Source organism: Narcine bancroftii, chromosome 1 (genome assembly GCF_036971445.1).
Source record: "Narcine bancroftii isolate sNarBan1 chromosome 1, sNarBan1.hap1, whole genome shotgun sequence".
Taxonomy (NCBI): domain Eukaryota; kingdom Metazoa; phylum Chordata; class Chondrichthyes; order Torpediniformes; family Narcinidae; genus Narcine; species Narcine bancroftii.
In genome coordinates, this window is record NC_091469.1 from 95,927,299 (window position 1) to 95,946,781 (window position 19,483).

Consider the following 19,483-nt stretch of genomic DNA (forward strand, 5'->3'; position numbering starts at 1 on the left):
GCTGCTTAATGGGATAAAATATTTAGGGATTAAAGTAAATAATAATTTTCAAGATTTATATAAATTATGTCCACCTGTTGAGGAAAGTCAGAGGATTTAAAGAGATGGATGGCTCTGCCAATTACGTTAGTTGGTAGAGTCAACTGTATTAAATGAATGTGTTGCCAAGACTTCAGTAGCTCTTCCAAACATTGCCCATATCATTCCCCCAGAGATTTTTTTCAGAATCTAAATAAACATATTAGAAATTTCCTCTGGAACAGTAAAGTGGTAAGAGTCTCCATTGAGAAATTAAGATGGCTCCCAGATTTTAAAAATATATTATTGGACAATCCAGTCAAAGTTGATTGCCCCTCTCTTTGAGGGGGGGGGAATAGACCATCCTAGGCATAAATTGAACTGCACAAGATGGGCCAGAGTATGGCAAGAGATTTTATTTATAAACGGGATGCTAAATTGATTTCGGGAATAAGAGAAACCCCACTATTAAAACATGTAATTAATGTTTGATATAAAATAAATCAGCAGATTGTAATAAAGTGGGGCTATCATCAAAAACACCACTGATCAAAATAGATTAATACCATCACTATTGGATAACAAGATCCTGGACACCTGGTCTCAGAAAGGGATCAAGTGCATCAAGAACAGGGGAAACTTATGTCATTCAATCAGTTAAAAAGTACATATGGTTTGTTAAATAATTATTTTCTCTGCTATCTTCAACTGAGATCTTATTTAAGGGACAAATTAGGTCTGTCAATGACTTTACCAAAGTGCAGCAATTTAGAGACTGATCCAAATGGGAATTATAAAGAAATTTACTTCAGCAGCGTAGTTCCTATTTCAAGTAAAAACTTCTAAAAGGGGGTTACATAGGTTAAGTCAGAGATTGGAATCAGACTTGGACATAATAATTGGAGAACAGTGCTGATCCGATCTATGTCAAGACAGTATGACAAATACAGTTAATGTTAGATATAGACTGGTACGGTATAATTTCTTGCATCAGTTATATTTCACACTGCAAAAATTAAATAAATTTAAATCAGAAATTTCAGACCAATGTTTTAGATATGGCACAGTGGTTGGAACCTTTCTACATTCAATTTGGTCATGTTCCACATTGAGGCTCTTCTAGGAAGAAGTAGGGAATTTCCAAGAACAAATTATAGGAAAACATTTTCCATAAATCCCAGAATTGGTTTTACTGGGAAACATTGTGGGTGTAAGACCTAGAATGAGGCTGTCCAAATTTCAAACACAATTTGTAAAGATCACATTGGCGGTGGCCAGGAAATGTGTAGCGATTACCTGGAAGTCTGATTCACATCTAGGAATGGCATGATGGAATGTGAAAATGCCAAGTGTGTCCCCTTGAGAAAATCACATAGATTGAGGAACAAATATGATGTTTTTATCAATATTTGGCAGCTGCGTTATGGCAATTAGTTGTAAATCTTTAGTGTTTTCCCCCTTGCTTTGGAGCACCCCATCTGAACCCCTCCCCAGGATTTAGAAAAGCTAATGAATGTGCATGGTGCATGCTTGACTACCTCTCAATTTTCTCTATTTTTAGTTCATTCTTAAACTAGCTTGTTTTCTTGCTCTCTATTCTTTTTCCATTTTTCTTACTTTTCTCAGGGGAGGGGAGTAGAGGGAAAGGGAAAGTACAGTTAATTATAGTTAGATATGCAATAGCTATTAATGGATGTATATTTATATTTTTTTAAGAAACATTTTATTTTTTGCACTGACTTAAAATTTGTAAATAAAATATATATTTAAAAAGTGGAAGAGATGATCACTGGAGGTTCCCTCTCCCATCCAATCCCCCCCCCCCCCACCACCCACCCGATCCACATGATCTACCAGGATCGTTGTCTGAAGAGGACACACAAAATCATTGAGGATCCCTTCCACCCTGCAGGCAACATCCTTCAGCTACTCCCAGCAGAAGAGGGTTATCAGAGCCAGCACCACCAGGCTGAGGAGCAACTTCTTTCCACGGGCACTGAGAATGCTCAATGATCAAAAGAACTGCTCACATTAACCACCCAAGACTCTCATAATCATGAAACAATGTCTATTTATTTATTTGTTTGTTTGTATATATCAATACTTGTCCTGCATATGTATTGTTTATCTGCATGTGTGTTATGTCAGGTTGTGCGTCTGTGTGTTCTGTACTGAGGACTGGAGAATTTGTTTCAATGTGCAATCAATTTGTTTCACCTATGCAATCAGATGAGAGTAAATTTGACAACTTGATTAACTATCACTTACTGCTTGCAGAGAAATGGATGACTTGAGCAAATTCCTGCCTGTTCTTGCCAAGCTGAGGAGAAACTGTAAGACGAGACACAAGATATTGCAGACATTTGAATCTGGAGCAAAAATTAAACTTAGCGTTCCAAGCAGCACCTGTGGAGACAAAAGGATGATCAACATTTTAGGCCGAGACTCTGCATCAGGACTGCTGATAGGAAGTTGTTTGAGCAATTGAATAGCTCCAAGTAAATATATATTTAAAAATGAGCTTTTGTGATTTCATTTTAGCAAAATGTAATGATTTGTCAAAGATTCCAAACTTAGATAAGAATGGGGTCCCTTTCACAACCACAAATGTAACTGAACAACAATCTACAACATCTTGCATCCTTAAATGGGACCCTGATTGAGTTTGTTGTTGAGGAGTCGGATGGTGAGGGGTACCAGCTGTTCCTGAACATGGTGGTGTGAGTCTTGTAGCACCTATACCTCTTTCCTGATGGTATCAGCGAGAACAGAGCATGCCCTGGGTCATGTGGATCCTTGATGATTGCAGCTGCTCTTGAGCAGCATTGTTCCCTATAAATGTTCCTCATGATGGGAAGGGCTTTTACTATGATGACCTAGGCTGTGTCCATTGCCTTTTGTAGGGCTTTACACTCAGGGGTATTGGTGTCTCTATACCAGGCCATGATGCAAAAATAAACCAGGTAATTATATGATGTTGAGTCTGACATCAGTAGTAGGTAAATATTGGAAGGAGTTCTGAGAGCTAGGATATATAGGTATTTGGACAGCCATGGTCTGATTAAGGTCAATCAGCATAGCTTTGTGCATGGTAGGTCATGTTAAACAAATCTTGTAGAGTATGTCAAGGAGGTTACCAAGAAGGTAGATGCAGGAAAGGCTGTGGATGTTATTTACATGGACTTTAGTTAGGCCTTTGACAAGGTACCACATCGAAGGTTAGTTAAGACACTAGGTATCCATGCAGAGATTGTAAACTGGATTTGTAATTGGCTGGGTGGGAGAAAACAGATAATGGATGGTTGCTTCTCAGGCTAAAGGCCTGTGACTTGTGGTGTGCCTCAGAGATCTGTGCTAGGGTCATTGTTGTTTGTCATCTTTATCAATGAACTGGATGATAATGTGGTAAATTGGATCAACATGATTGCAGATGATGCTAAGATTGGAGGTGTTGTGGATAGTGAAGAAAGTTTTCAAAGCTTTCAGAAGGATCTGGACCAGCTGGAAAAATTGGATGAAAAATGGCAGATAGAGTTGAATGCAGACAAGTGTGAGGTGATGCATTTTGGAAGGGCAAACCAAGGCAGGACGAACAGAGTAAATGGTCGGGCACTGAGGAGTGTGGTGGAGCAAAGAGATCTGGGAATACAGATACATTGTTCTCTGAAGATGGCATTGCAGGTGGACAGGGATGTGAAGAAAGCTTTCGGCATCTTAGCCTTTATAAATCAAAATATTGAGTATAGGAGTTGAGATGTTATTTTAAAGTTGCTTAAGACATCGATGAGGCCAAATTTGGGATATTGTGTGCCATTGTAGTCACCTAACTACAGGAAGGAGATCAATAAGATTGAAAGAGTACAAAGAAGATTTACAAGGATGTTGCTGGGTCTTCAGGCATTGAGTAACAGAGAAAGATTAAACAAATTAGGACTTTATTTCTTGGAGTGCAGAAGAATGAACAGAGATAGATAGAGCTTTACAAGATTATGAGAGGTATAGACAGACTGGATGCAAGTAGGCTTCTTCCATTGAAATTAGGGGAGATAAATATGAAAGGTCATAGTTTTAAGCTGAAGGGGAAAGGTATAGGGTGAAATTAGGGGAAAGTTCTTGTCTCAGAGTGGTGAGAGTATAGAATGGGCTCCCATCAGATGTGGTGAATGCGAGCTTGATCTTGAGTTTTAATAATAAATTGGATAGATAAATGGATGGGAGAGGTCAAGAGGGTTATGGAATGAGAGCAAGTCAATAGTGGAGTTGTGGTCGGCAGAGACTAGAAGGGTTGAATGGCCTGTTTTCTGCACTGCAGTGATCTCTGGTTCTATGTTAGCACATATTCAACCACACATCTGTGGAGACTTGCCAGGGTATCCAAAGTTATACCAGACCCTCACAAACTTTACAAAGTATTAGTGTTTCGCTAACTGCTACACTAACCATGCCACATTTGAGCGAGTTCCAGAATTTTATTTAACAATGTACTCTTATTTTTTTGCAGGGTTATAGAGAGGGTCTCCTCTGTATCTTTCCTAATTGTATGTTACAGTCCACAGATGGAAAGATTCTATCCTGCCATTATTCATGCTCAAATGATGTATGGTTATTTACATGACCTGATTCCCAACATGATCCCTTGTGTTAGCATGAACAAGAATCACATAATGAATTTGCCACCATGGATGGATTATTCAACCCTTGTGTCAGCATTATGGATGGCACTCACTGAATACCAGAAGATCAAGGTTTAAGGTTCCTTTAATTTTCATGTAATAATACATAAAAATCTATCATTAATGATACACTTCAACTTTTGTTTTCCATGAGGTAAATAAAGAGTTGCCTTGAGCATTGCCTGGAGCCCCGGACAGAAGGAGAAAGGGAAGCAAAAGACAGTGCCTTCAGAGATACTGAGTGTCCGTGGATTTGCCTCTAGCACTCCCACAGATGAGCATGACTGGTTGATTAGAAACACCCAAGAAGGTTGTATGAGTAATTGAAAATGATTCACAAGAGGACAAAATATTGTCTGTTTTAAGCCTTCAATTGCTTGGTTCTCTTACTGCAACAAAACCTCTTGACAATGATTGTGAAATTATACTTAATCACACAAAAAAATTAATACTTAATTTTCTTTTCTAATCTGTTTTTCTTTGCAATTCTTAAATATTTTCAAAATCTCTTTAATTTGAAACTACTTTCCTTAGAGGTATGTGAATGAGTACATTCATCTAATTAATATCAGTAATCTTTGGTGAGTGTTTTAATAATTAAAAATTACTGTTAATGAAACAATATGCAATTCGGGCTTAACTACTTAACAATATGCGATTAACAATAATTACATACATTATTACTTCTCCAGTCTTTTATAAATGGGAATATTTAATTATTATCACTATTTTCTTTTCTTTACCTCATTGTGGTGTTATACAATGTTAAATAGTTGCAATAATCGGTCAGGTTGGTTAATTAAATTACTAGTTCCCCTGCAGGTATGTCACAGCCATAGAATACATAATATTTCATCGTCATCCAAAAGGTCAATGGGAATATTCATGTCTAATCCAGTAAACCCCTTAGTACCTGGCATCTATAGAGATTGATAGATGCTAGAAAAGTTTATTTTCCGGTTATTTGAGATTTTTGTGTGGTGTGATTGGCAAACTAATTGCATGCCATTTTTAAACTTAAGTATTTTATACCTATTTATTTTCCTTGATTTTTTTTGCCATTACTTGAGGCTGCTGGTTGTTTGAAATCTGGATAATAGGGTTTTATTGTTTGAATATTTTCTTAAGATCTGATGGATGCAATGTATTTGCCTGATTCCATCTCTTCCATTTGAACATGCTTAGCCATTGCATTTAAACATTAGAATACAAACTTCATACCATTTATCTTGTCAATCAAAACTCCTCAACCTTCCAAATGCAACAATAAACATTCTCAACTCCTCCAGTTTCTCCAAGTAAGGCTCGCTAATCTTGTTCTATTCTAGTAATTTCCTTTACAAGGCTACAACATGCTAATGCCTGGTGTTCGATATGACCACAGTGTTCCACCTGTGGTCTAAACCACCTGAGGTCTATAATTTCTTTGATAAATATTGAACCAGCTGGTTGTATGAACAGGTGCTGGAGGCTCACTGCACTGGGTAGTCTCATCACCTACTTCTCATGAACAAATACTTTTTTCTCAAATCACACCTATTTATGACTTTGGTATATATGTTTCAATAAATCATACTCACACAGCTTCAACTTTGTTTACAGTTAAAACCAGCAAAGAAATTATGTTTATCTCTCTTTATGACTGCTGTTTTCCTACTGAAGGCAGCTTCAAAAGTAGTCTATTCAGTCACTGATATTCTCTTTCAGTTCTAACTTCCTTCACTGCTCTATCCTCTTCACACAAACTGAAGAATACAGAGGCAGCGGGCTGTTGGTGACTTGAGATGAACCCATGGAGGCTGCAGACTGCTGGAGACTGGGTCAAGACTGGCTGAAGGTGTATCAAGTATCAGAACCGAGATGCAAGAGGGTGCCAAAGGGGTTGGAGGCTTTCTGATTATTTCAGAGGTTTAGATCTGGAGCTCGGGTTGCCGATAATTTGGCTTAAAGTCTGTGCGGCTGTGGAGGCTGTTAGAGTGCTGGAGATGATGTCATGGATATTTAGTGACTCTGGGGGAACTCTCATTTGCTTCTCTTTCTCTGGCTGTAACGGGCACTGAACAATTTCTGCTGATAATGAATCTTTGTCTTATGGTAGACTGTGATGTTTCTTTTATTGTAATAAAGAAACTTGGGTTCTTTTAAAACAACTCTACTTTATTAGCTTTAAAAATAACCCATGACTTGAATCCAACTGAAGCTGCAACAAACTGTTGTCCGACTCCCTTTAGTGGTCAGGAGGATCACTAGCCCTCTATCATTACATCCCCTTTCCTTGAGATGTTTAACCTAACAACATGACACTGTGATACAGTATTCATTTTCAATTTAAAGTTCAACACAAATATAAACACAACATCAGCAGCATAAATTTTTTAAGTGTGCAGTTCTTTTTCTTTGAGAGATTCAGTTTGTCATGTTCTTTGAAAATGTGTGGATCTTCTTAACACAGTTGCTTGAGTTGTCTCTGCTGGTCCACGACTGTCTAGCACTGGTGGTTTTTCCTCTGTTGCTGTGCAGGCTGGATTTTCTGCATGTGTCTGTTCCTGAAGTGACGCTTTTCAGTAGGCTCTTTCAATTCCTCCTCAGTATTTGACCCTCCTCTATTTTTACAGTGTAGGATCTTGAATTTACTGCCTCCAGTACAATAGCCTTTTTATCCTAGGTGCTGAAATCTCTGAGTCATACTGTGTCATGATGTGCCAGTGGCCCTAAGCTTCTTGCTGACTTGTCATTAGTTTGCTTTTTGTCTCCTTTGTCTCCTTTGTTGCTTTTGTTTCCGTTCGACATCTTCGATATCTGTGTTCTTGTTTGGGTCTGCAGAGTAGGGGTGTGTGGTGCATAGTCTACATCCCATCAGAAGCTCATGCTATGTTCAAGTGGTGAAGCTTGGTAACTCAATAAAGCTAGATACAGGTTTGAGCAACTGTCTTGTGTTTTCTTGAGCAACTGTTTAACTATGTGAACTCCTTTCTCTGCTCTACTGTTTGACTGTGGATGCAGAGGACTTGAGGTCACATGTCAAAAATAAGACTGTTCTGCAAAGTTCTGGAATTCTCTACAGCTGTAGCGTGGTCCATTGAGAAATTCCATGTTTTGCAAAGATCGATTTCATATAGTTCATCACACAAGCAGCAGACAAAATAGGAAGCAGCACAATCTCCAGATAGTTCTCTGGACAATCAGTGACCAGCAAGTAATTATTTCCATCCTTATCAAACAGATCAGTCCTAACTTTCTGCCATGGTTCTGCTGGTAAGTCAGTTATGATCATGGGTTCATTTGTCTGCTTTACATGATGTTTCAAACAGGTCCTACAGCTTGAAACCATCCTGTCAATATCAGCATTTATTCCTGGCCAATAAACAGCAGTTCTGGCCCTCATCTTGCATTTCTCCATTCCAAGGTGCCCCTCAGGCACCCTTTTCAGCATCTCTTGATGCAGTGATTGAGGAATGATAATTCTACTCTGTCTGAGTAGAAGCCCATTGAAAACACTCAGCTCATCTCTCACGTTGTAGTATGGCAGACATTCAAATTCTTGATGACCTTCTGTAGAACTGTGTCCAATTCTCTTTCAGCTGCAAACTGCTTGGATATCATGACAGATATGGCAAAAGATTCATTGATCAGGCTAACATGGAAATTCACATCTGTCTCTTTGGAACTCTCATTTTGTGTGCTTCACTCTGAGTTGTTTGCCCTTGATAATGCATCAGCTAACACAATAGGTTTTCTTGGTGTGTACACCCTCTTGACTAGGCTTAATTTTTCACATGCTTTGTCACCAAATAGTGGACACACACTGTGGCTATGGCTATGCTTTCATTTTCACTGACTTTTGCACTCTCACCAAACTTATTTTTGCATGCAGCAGAGATATTTCACTGGTGTGGCACATCTTCACAGCTCCAGCTAAGGTAAGCTCTGTCTCTCGCAAAAACCTCTCCCTCACTTTCTTATCAATAATTCCGAACACAATTTGATCACCGATCATTAGATCTTGCAGCGATCCAAAATTGCATGTACTTGTTTTAATTTCAAGTCTGTTTAAAAAAAAAGAATCAAAGCTCTTTCCCTGCAGCTGTGTGCATGAGCAAAACATGTACCTCTCAAATGTTTCATTTTTATTTCGTGAACACTGTTCGTCAAAGATTCAATAACCTTGTCAAACTTGCTGTGGCAAACAAATGTATTAAAATCTCTAGTGCTTGAGGTACCACCACAGTAAGTAGCAGTGCAATCTTGTGTGCATCAGTTTGCTTGCAGGTGCAGCATGAATCATTGTTTGAACAACCTCCCCTCGTAGTCAACATTTCCAGTCCCATTTACAGCATCAGGAGTCTTTACACTCTCCATATCTCTGTTGATAATGACAGATACATACACTGCACACTCCTGGTACCATGCACACGCTTGGTACCATGTGATGTTTCTTTTGTTGTAATCAAGAAATGTGGGTTTTTTTTAAAGCAACTATACTTTATTAGCTAAAGAACTAACTCATGACCATATGGAGCCATCCATCTTGAATCCAGCCATTTCCGTATCTTGGTCAGGAGAATCACTAGCACTCGATCATTACAGTAGTCTAAAGGAATTTTCATGTAATATCATATTTGCTGTTATATTACATGACAATAAAATTATCTTTAACCTTGACATTATCCAATGGAAAATACACGCAGCCCATATTTTAAATCTATTGATGTGATACCTGAAAGATTTATTGTGAACCAATTGAATGAGAGGAGAGAAATGAAATGATGAATTACATGCTCTGAGTCCAAAGGGAAAGAACAATCCCCATTTTTGGACTCATACAATGATGATGGAACACTCTCCACTTGTCTGAATGAGGGCAACTTAAACAGCATTCAAAAAACTTGGCACCATCCAGGATTTTGCAGCCTGCTTGGTAGACCTTCTATTCACTCAATTCACCACTGAGCAGTAGACTGTGATATCTACTGCAGAATGTACAGCAGCAACTCACCTACACTTCTAGGAAAGAACCTTCTATTCCGGCAAACTCTACGAATTAGAAAGGCAAGGGCTGTAAAAGTATGGGGAAGACCCACCACCTAGAACGAAACAAGAATATCTGCAGCCGCTGTGATTGTAGCTCATCCTTAAGCAAGGGCTCAGGCCTTTAAATCTTTGCCTCCTGTGGATTGTGAAGGACCTGCTGAATTTTATCCCACACTTTGGCATATTAACCAATACCTGGAAGTTGGCTTCCATCCACACAGTGCCCTGACTTGAAAAGATGTTGTCGTTTCTTTGCCATCTCTGGAGTAAATTCCTGGAACTCCCCCCCCCCCTCATAGCTTGGTGGGTGTACCTACAACTCAAGGATTGCAGTGAGTCACCACCCCCTTCTCAATAAACAATTAGGGATGGGAAATTAAATGCTGGCTCAGTCTGCAAAGCCCAGATTCCTTGAAGGACAAAAGATAGTTCCTCCGTCCCAACTTTTTGGGAAAACAATTTACATAGACCATCTGGCACATTGCCTTGGAGTGTTTCCTGAACAACTGGTCCCAAAACTTGGAAGGACACAGATGTGGGTGCTTGAAAATACCTCTAATTTGTGTACTATCCTATCTTTGAAATATATTGCAGGTTCTTCTTCACTGCTGCAAATAAACACTGGTATTCCCAGCCCACAATCATAATGTGACTATTTAAACCAAGGGAACTTCATCAGCTCAAGAAATTGACCAATGGCCTCTCAATGACTAAACTTCCTCACACCCTGTTCCCTGCAAGGATTCTATTCCCTTCTCTGCCATATCTGTTCCCAAGGTGAGGTCTTCAAGTCCAGATCTTCCAAAATGTCTGCCTTCTTCCACAAACGTAGCTTCCCTCCACCACCATCAGTTCAACCCTTACCCACATCTATTCTATTTTCTGCTCATCTGCCCTGGCCCCCTCTGCCTCCAGATACAACAAACACAGAATCCCCTTTGACCTCATCTACTACCTCAAGAGCCTCACCATCCAACACCTTATCCTCCAGAATTTCCAGCGCTTACAATGGGATCCCACCAGACAAATCTTCCCCTCTCCTCCCCTCTCTACCTTCCATAGGGACTGCTCCTTCTGTGACTCATCTCTCCCCACCAATTCCTCCCCCCACCACCAGCACATTCCCCCTGCGGCTGCAGGAGGTGCCACACTTACGCCGACATTTCCTCCCTAACAGCAGCCCAGGGCCCCATACAGACCTCTCAAGTGAAACAACACTTAACTTTTGTATCCACAGGACTGATTTACTATATCCAGTGCTCCATTTGTCGCCTTCTCTACATTGAAGAGACTGGGTGTCGACTGGGAAATCACTTCGTTGAGCATCTCTCTCTGTCTGCATCAGTGACCTCCCTGTACCCAACCATTTCAGTGCTGTATCACACTTCCATGCTCACATTCTGTCCATGGCCTATGTACTATCCCATCAAGACCACCTGTAAATTGGAGGAACAATACGTGATTTTACATCTGGGTGCTCTCCAGCCAGATGGCATTAACATTGACTTTTGCAGTTTCTGCTAACCTGCTCTCTTCTCCCCCCTTCCCCCTCCCCTTCCCTTCCCCCTCCCCTTCCCTTCCCCCTTCCAGCTCTCCTCCCCTTCCCTCTCTATTCACCTAGCCATCCCTCCTCCCCATTGATGGCTGCTGTTCCCTCCCTCCCTTCTCCACCTATTACCTTCTAACTTTGTGCCAATGCCTACCCCTCAACTCTTTTATTCGGATGCTTACTGACATTTTTCCATACCTTGATGAAGGGCTCAAGCCAAAAATGTCACTGATGTATTTTTACTTTGCTATATAAAGGACATTGCTTGACCTGCTGAGTTTCTCCAACATTGTGCTTTTACTTCAACCATAGTGTCACAGTGTGGTTTTCTCGCAAACAGAGGAACTACTGACATGGTCTTTGCCCTCAGACACCTCCAAGAAAAGTGCAGAGAACAAAACAAAGGACTCTACATCACCTTTGTTGACCTCACCAAAGCCTTCGACACCATGAGTAGGAAAGGGCTTTGGCAAATACTAGAACGCCTCGGATGCCCCCCAAAGTTGCTCAACATATTTATCCAACTGCACGAAAACCAACAAGGTCGGGTCAGATACAGCAATGAACTCTCTGAACCCTTCTCCATTAACAATGGCATGAAGCAAGGCTGCATTCTAGCACCAACCCTCTTTTCAATCTTCTTCAGCATGATGCTGAAAGACCTAAAAAATGAAGATGCTGTTTACATCCGGTACCGCACGGATGGCAGTCTCTTCAATCTGAGGCGCCTGAAAGCTCATACCAAGACACAAGAGCAACTTGTCCGTGAACTACTCCTTGCAGAAGATGCCGCTTTAGTTGCCCATTCAGAGCCAGCTCTTCAGCGCTTGACGTCCTGTTTTGCGGAAACTGGCAAAATGCTTGGCCTGGAAGTCAGCCTGAAGAAAACTGAGGTCCTCCATCAGCCAGCTCCCCACCATGACTACCAGCCCCCCCACATCTCCATCAGGCACACAAAACTCAAAACGGTCAACCAGTTTACCTATCTCGGCTGCACCATTTCATCTGATGCAAGGATCGACAATGAGATAGACAACAGACTCGCCAAGGCAAATAGCGCCTTTGGAAGACTACACAAAAGAGTCTGGAAAAACAACCAACTGAAAAACCTCACAAAGATTAGCGTATACAGAGCCGTTGTCATACCCACACTCCTGTTCGGCTCCGAATCATGGGTCCTTTACCGACATCACCTACGGCTCCTAAAATGCTTCCACCAGTGTTGTCTCCGCTCCATCCTCAACATTCATTGGAGCGACTTCATCTCCAACATCGAAGTACTCGAGATGGCAGAGGCCGACAGCATCGAATCCATGCTGCTGAAGATCCAACTGCGCTGGGTAGGTCACGTCTCCAGAATGGAGGACCATCGCCTTCCCAAGATCGTGTTATATGGCGAGCTCTCCACTGGCCACCGAGACAGAGGTGCACCAAAGAAGAGGTACAAGGACTGCCTATAGAAAGCTCTTGCTGCCAGCCACATTGACCACTGCCAGTGGACTGATATCGCCTCAAACTGTGCAGCTTGGCGCCTCACAGTTCGGCGGGCAGCAACCTCCTTTGAAGAAGACCGCAGAGCCCACCTCATTGTCAAAAGACAAAGGAGGAAAAACCAAACACCCAACCCCAACCCACCAATTTTCGCTTGCAACCACTGCAACCGTGCCTGCCTGTCCCGCATCGGACTTGTCAGCCACAAACGAGCCTGCAGCTGACGTGGACATTTACCCCTCCATAAATCTTCGTCCGCGAAGCCAAACCAAAGAAGGGTGTCTGCAAATTTTCATGTTTTACGTCTTAGTTTCTCAATGACAATTGGGTGTAAAATTTTAGCTATGTTATAAATGAATGATTTAAACACTCTGGAAACCTTAACAAGCCACAAAGTACAATTGCAGTCACTTCTGTTCTACGATAATCTCCTCCTGAATATTTCATTTCATGGTTTCAATTGTTTTTAATTTATATATTTTTTAATTTAAATGATTCAGCATGGTAATGGGCCCTTCAGCCCACGAGCTGAGCTGGCACTGTACAAATATACTCACGTGACGTATTAACTTACTAACGCTGAACATCTTTAAAACATGGGACGAAACCAGATCATCCAGAGGAAACCTATGTGGTCATAGAGAGAATGTATGAATGCTTTACAGAAAGTGGTGGATTCAAAGCCGGGTCACTAGCGTTTGAACAGCGTGACACTAACCGTTACGCTAACCATGCCACCCCATCATTTTATGCAGCACCTTTGCATCTACTCTGGCTCTGTCAAGGCAAACTATTATTGCCCGCAGAAGTTCGATGGAATGAACACAGCTCCCCATTTATTAGCTTGCACGCTGAAGTTATCACTTGGTTTTAGTTGAGTTCAACAGTATTAAGGAGATGGGAAGAAAATAATTTGATTGAGTACCAGGAACAGCTATCAGCAAGGCATTAAGTGAATTCCAGAGGAACAAATGACCCTCTTGTGGCAGAGAGTTAATAAAGAAAGTTCAGCTAATGTGCCAATTTCTCTCTGTGATCTGGAAACTAGTGACATTAATGGTTTTCACAGTTCAGTTCGGTGCAACCTGTCACGATTAATTCAACATTTCAACTGAAAATTCAAATGATTCATGTTGGCCTAATTGCCTACTATTTATTATGAAGACAGCATGCTGTTAGTGATTCAACCATTATAGCTCGATAGTCATCGCAAATCTGTAGTCTGCGTATATTATATATCCATTATCCCATTCACCTCACTGCATCGTATAAAAGAGCAGAATATATGTCCTTTTTTCCAAAGAATTCATCTCTGCTACTGCACACGCTTTTGTTCTGCAATCACTGTGCATTCTCCTCATTCCTCACAATGCTTATGGAAGTTGTCATGATGCGCCATCAGGCAAAAAAAGGAGAGAGTGACAGTCCACATTCCGGAATCGCACACCAACACAATTCATCAATAGAATGTCATATGCCTTGATCCATAAGATTCCACAATTTAGTAATTATAAGCCTCTGGGAAATTGATTAAATTGCATCTCGAGACATCCTGTGACCTGGCTTTAACGTCCGTAACTGGGGCCAGATGTGCAGCACTGAGTGAGCTGACCTTCCTCATCAGGATTCAGGTGAGGGGGGTTAGCATGGTGCCAGTGGAATCATCTGCCCCACAATGTCCTGACAGACTTGGATAGGAAGCCAGCCTGTGACCAGGACCTTGACAAAACCTGTGAAGCTTATTTCTCCATATGACCATGGCACCTACTTACTTGGCAGCAGCAAAGTGCTACAACTTGTAAGGTAAAAACATCATGAGATGGGACCGGAGAAGGAGTCACCCAGTACTAAGGAGTAACAGAATGCAGATGTGACCTTGTACACTCAAGATAAGCTTTGCACTAACAAGAATGATGTGCAGCAGACTAACAGAGAAGGATAGCAACAGTTTATTCATTGGACAATGTCATGGTATGATAATTTACTAAGTACGTATCCTGAGGTATATAAAAAACACCACTTGCTGATAACGGCAGAATGCGCCTTCTCCAACTAACACTGTTAGTTGCAAGTGTTACAATCCGGCAATAAAGAACAAAGAACCTTGATTTCGACTCAGTCTGGTGTTTGACTCACTCATTCATGAACAAAGCAGACCTAACAAACTTCCATCCACTGCACACAGCTCCTACACAAATAATGGCCAGGAAATGACATTTTGTAGTCCAGAAGCATAGTGACTGTGAGCACTCTTCTTCCCCATTACACCAACCAGATGCTCCTCTCACCTACTTATGGCCAGAAGCTTATTCAGCCATATGGTTAATGCAGTGGTTGGTGAAATACTATTAAAGCACCAGCGACTCGGGTTCGAATCCAGCACTGTCTGTAAGGAGTCTGTACCTTCTCTCCGTTAATTGTTCACTGCACCTTGTCAATGAGAATGTGAGGGGGATATTCTGCCAGATGACAGTGCAATGGGGTTGGTGGGCCTAAGAGCCTGTCCATGGTTAATATCACTTTGACTCTGTCCTGTAATCATCTTCCCTGTGCCACATGGAACTTCACCAATTATGTTGGAACCAGCTTCCTGTAACAACTTTAACCCAGGATTGGGGTAGCACAAGTGGCTCTTTGCTGCCTGGAAATTCAGGCCCTTAATGAGAGTAAATCACATGACTTCAGGAGCAAAGTGAATTATGCAAATATTTAGGAGTTCATGAAGTCAACAATATGAAGGAATAAATTGCTAGCAAAGTACAGATTTGTTTTTGATTCACACTTGCCTTGGGTCAATTCCTTTAAATAACACGAAAGATGGCCCATATTTTTAAAATAACAGCAAGACAACTGAAATGATTTTCACATTGGCAAGATCAATGACAAATTGTTTCTCAAGAAACCCAACAATTGTCTGCCACATACATTTCTCTCATTTGTGTTACAATCTATATCTTCTGAGGAAACAGATCAACAAGATCAATGACATGTTCTACACAATCTCCAGCGATGCATTGCAGCCTTCAGTATTAACACTTCCTCATGAAGTTAATGGTCATGACTCATCCAAGAGAATACAGGTCGATCACGAAAGGCTCCCTTTCAGATGATTCAGTTCTATGTACTTCGGTTATGCAGAGTCAGAGCTGAGGAACAAAATCTGACTGGAAAAAAATTATCTTTTTTAGATCAATAAAGCACAGGAACAGGGCCTTCAGCTTTAGCCTGCACCGATCATGATGCCAATCTGAACAAATCCCATCTGTTTGCACATGGTTCATATCCTTTTATCCCTTGCTTGTTCGTAAGTGAACGTGTCAATCTCACTGAGAGTTTATAGTACAGCTACACTGAAACTCTTACTTGCCATAACGACAAACCCTAAACCCAATGACAAATTGTTGTAATTAAATTACTACAATATGCCAGAAGAAGAGAGTTAATTATCAAAGGATAGACAAATTAACATGGAAGACAAAAGTCTGCAGATGCTGTGATTGTGGTTTCCATATTTAAGAAAGAACATACTTGCTATGGAGGGAGTAAAGCGCAGATTTACAAGGTTAGTTCCCGGGATGGCAGGATTGACATACGTGGATAGGTTAGAAAGACTTGGATTATATGCGATAGAATTTAGAAGGATAATGGGAGACATGATTGAGATATTTAGGATTATCTAAGGGCTTGACAGGGTGAAATCTGAGTACATGTTCCCACTGATGGGAGAGACTAGGACTAGAGGGCATAGTTTAAGAATACAGGGAAGGCCATTTAAGACAGAAATGAGGAGAATTTTTTTTACAGAGTGAGTTGTGGATCTGTGGAATGCATTGCCACAGAGGGTAGTGGGGGCAGATTTGCTGGATAGATTTAAGAGAGAGTTGGATAAGGCTCTTGTGGGCAGGGGAGTTAAGGGTTGTGGGGATATGGCTGGGATTGGTTATCAAAAGAGAAAGATTAGCCACAATCCAATAAATGGTGGTGCTGGCTTGACGGGCCAATTGGCCTACTCCAGCATCTATTGTCTATTGTGTATTATCTATTGCAATAAAAACACAAAAATGCAGGAGAAACTCAACAGGTCTTGTAGCATCCACAGGAGGTAAAGATATATAATTCAGGCACTGGCAATATATCTTTACCTCCTTTGATGCTGTGTGTACTGCTGAATCCTCCAATATTTCTGTGTCTTTATAGACAAATAAATGTTCCCATTCACACAGAGTGTTTCAGCCGTGCAGGCACATCTTTTGGTGGTCCCAGAGTAGTTTATGGTTCGGGTTAGGGAAGTTCAAGAGCTAGCTAGCTGGTGGATTAAAAGCCATTCTTGAACCTGAGGTGCCATATTTCAGATTCCTGTGCCCCCTACCTGAAGGTAGCACTGAGAAGAAGTCTCCACTGACACACACCAGATAATGGAAACACACAAGACAGCAGAGGTTTGGATCAGGAACAAGAAAACCAGACAGCTTTTTGTTTCCCAATGTCAGTGAGTCTAGGACAAGAAGGCACAACTTCAGGATAAAAGGGTTTCAATGTAAAACAGAGATGTGGAAAAATTTCTTTAGTGAGAGATCTTTGAGTCTGTGGAATTTGTTGCCAGAGCTGGCTATGGAAGTGAGGGTATTGGGTGTACTTAAGGCAGAGATTGACAGGTATTTAATTAGACAGGGCATCAGGAGTTATGGGGAGAAAGCTGGGGAGTTGAGCTGAATGGGAGGATGGATCAACTCATGATTAGAATGATGGAGCAGACTCGATGAGCCAATTGGCCTATTTCTGCTCTGATGTGACTGTGTGACTCGGTACAACAACACCATCTACAAATTAGCTTTGGATACCACGGTAGTGGGTTGTATAAAAGGGGGAAATAAGTTAGCATACAGGAGGGAGATTGACAACTTGGCTGAATGATGCACCAACAACAGCCTCTCACTAAATTACACCAAAACCAACAAGCTGTTTGTTGACTTCAGGAAGGAAAAAGCAGAGGTGTACGATCCAGTGATCATTGAGGGATCAGAGTTGGAGAGGGAGAGCAAATTTAAGTTCTTTCGAATCACAATCTCAGAGGATCTTTCCTGGAGCCAACACAATAATGGCATAATGAAGAAGGCACATCAGTGCCTCTATTTCCTCAGGAGTTTGCGGAGGTTTGGTATGATACCAGAAACCCTGGCAAATTTCTACAGAGGTGTGGTGAAAAGTGTGCTGAATGGCTGCATCATGGTCTGGTACGGGGACACCAATACCCCTGAGTGTAAAGCCCTGCAAAAGGTAGTGGGCACAGCTGAGAACATCACAGATAAAACCCTCCCCACCAGTGAGAACATCTACAGGGAACCCTGCCATCAGAGAGCAGCACACGCTCTGTTCATGCTGCAATCATCAAGAAAGAGGTATATCTGCCACAAGACTTCTGAATTTTGAATTTTTTCCTTCCTAAATAATAATCTACCTGTTTATTTCCTCTTCCAAAATGTACAGCCATACATTTCTCAACATTGTATCTCATCTGTCATTTCCTTGCCCACTCTCATCAACTGTCCAAGTCTCTCTGCAACCTTTCAGTTTCTTCAACACTCCCTACTTCACCAGCCATCTCGATGTTATCTGCAAACTTAGCCACAAAACCATTCAATCCATAATATAAATCATCAAATGCATTGTAAAAAGAAGCAGCCCCAACACCGACCCCTGCGGAATACCACTAGTAACTGGCAACCAAACAAAACAGGATCCTTGTATTCCCACCTTTTGCTTCCTGCCTATCAGCCAATTCTCCACCCAATCTAATATCTTTCTTGTAATTCCATGGGCTCTCATCTTATGAAGCAGCCTCTTATGTGGCAACTTTTCAAAGGCTTTTGGAAAATCCAAATACACAACATCCACACCCTCTCTCTCCCTTGTCCATCCTGCCTGAGATTTCCTCAAAAATTCCAATAGGTCTGTAGGCAGAACTTTCCCTTCATGAAACCATGCTAGCTTGGACCTATTATGCTATTCATCTCTAGGTATTCCATAACTTCATCTTTGAGGATCGACTCCAATAACTTTCCAACAACCGACATCAGACTATAATTTCCTTTTTTCTGCCTCGCTCCTTTCTTAAACAGCAGAACTACATTTGCAACTTTCCAATCCTCTGAAACCATGCCAGAGTCAAATGATTTCTGGAAAATGAATTCCAATGTTTCCACAATCCCCAAAGCCACCTCCTTCAGAATCTATAGGTGCAGCTCATCCTGTCATATTAGACTTATCTATTTTTAGTCCATTTAGCTTACTAAGAACTATCTCTCTAGTAATCCTGACTGTATTTACTTCTATTTCCTGAGACCTCTGACTATCAGGTATATTGCTGTTGTCCTCCTCAGAGAAGACTGACGCCAAATACTCAATTAGTTCCTCTACCTTCTCGTTGTTACCCATTATAATTTCTCCAACTTTATTTTCAATCGGTTCTAGGATCTACCCGTGTTTCTCTTGATTCTCAATTGAGAGTGTTCTGTCTGGATACATTATTGTATGGTTTCATAGCTTCAAAGCATCGGACCTGAGGGCTATACAGAGGATCATTAAAAAGCTGAGTAAATCAGCATCCTCCAAATCTAGCCTATCTGGTTAACTAGGATAGCCTGCAGATGCTGTGGTTGAGTGTAGTGCACATATGTGCTGGAGAAATTAAGCAGGTCATGTAGTATCCATAGGAAGTAAG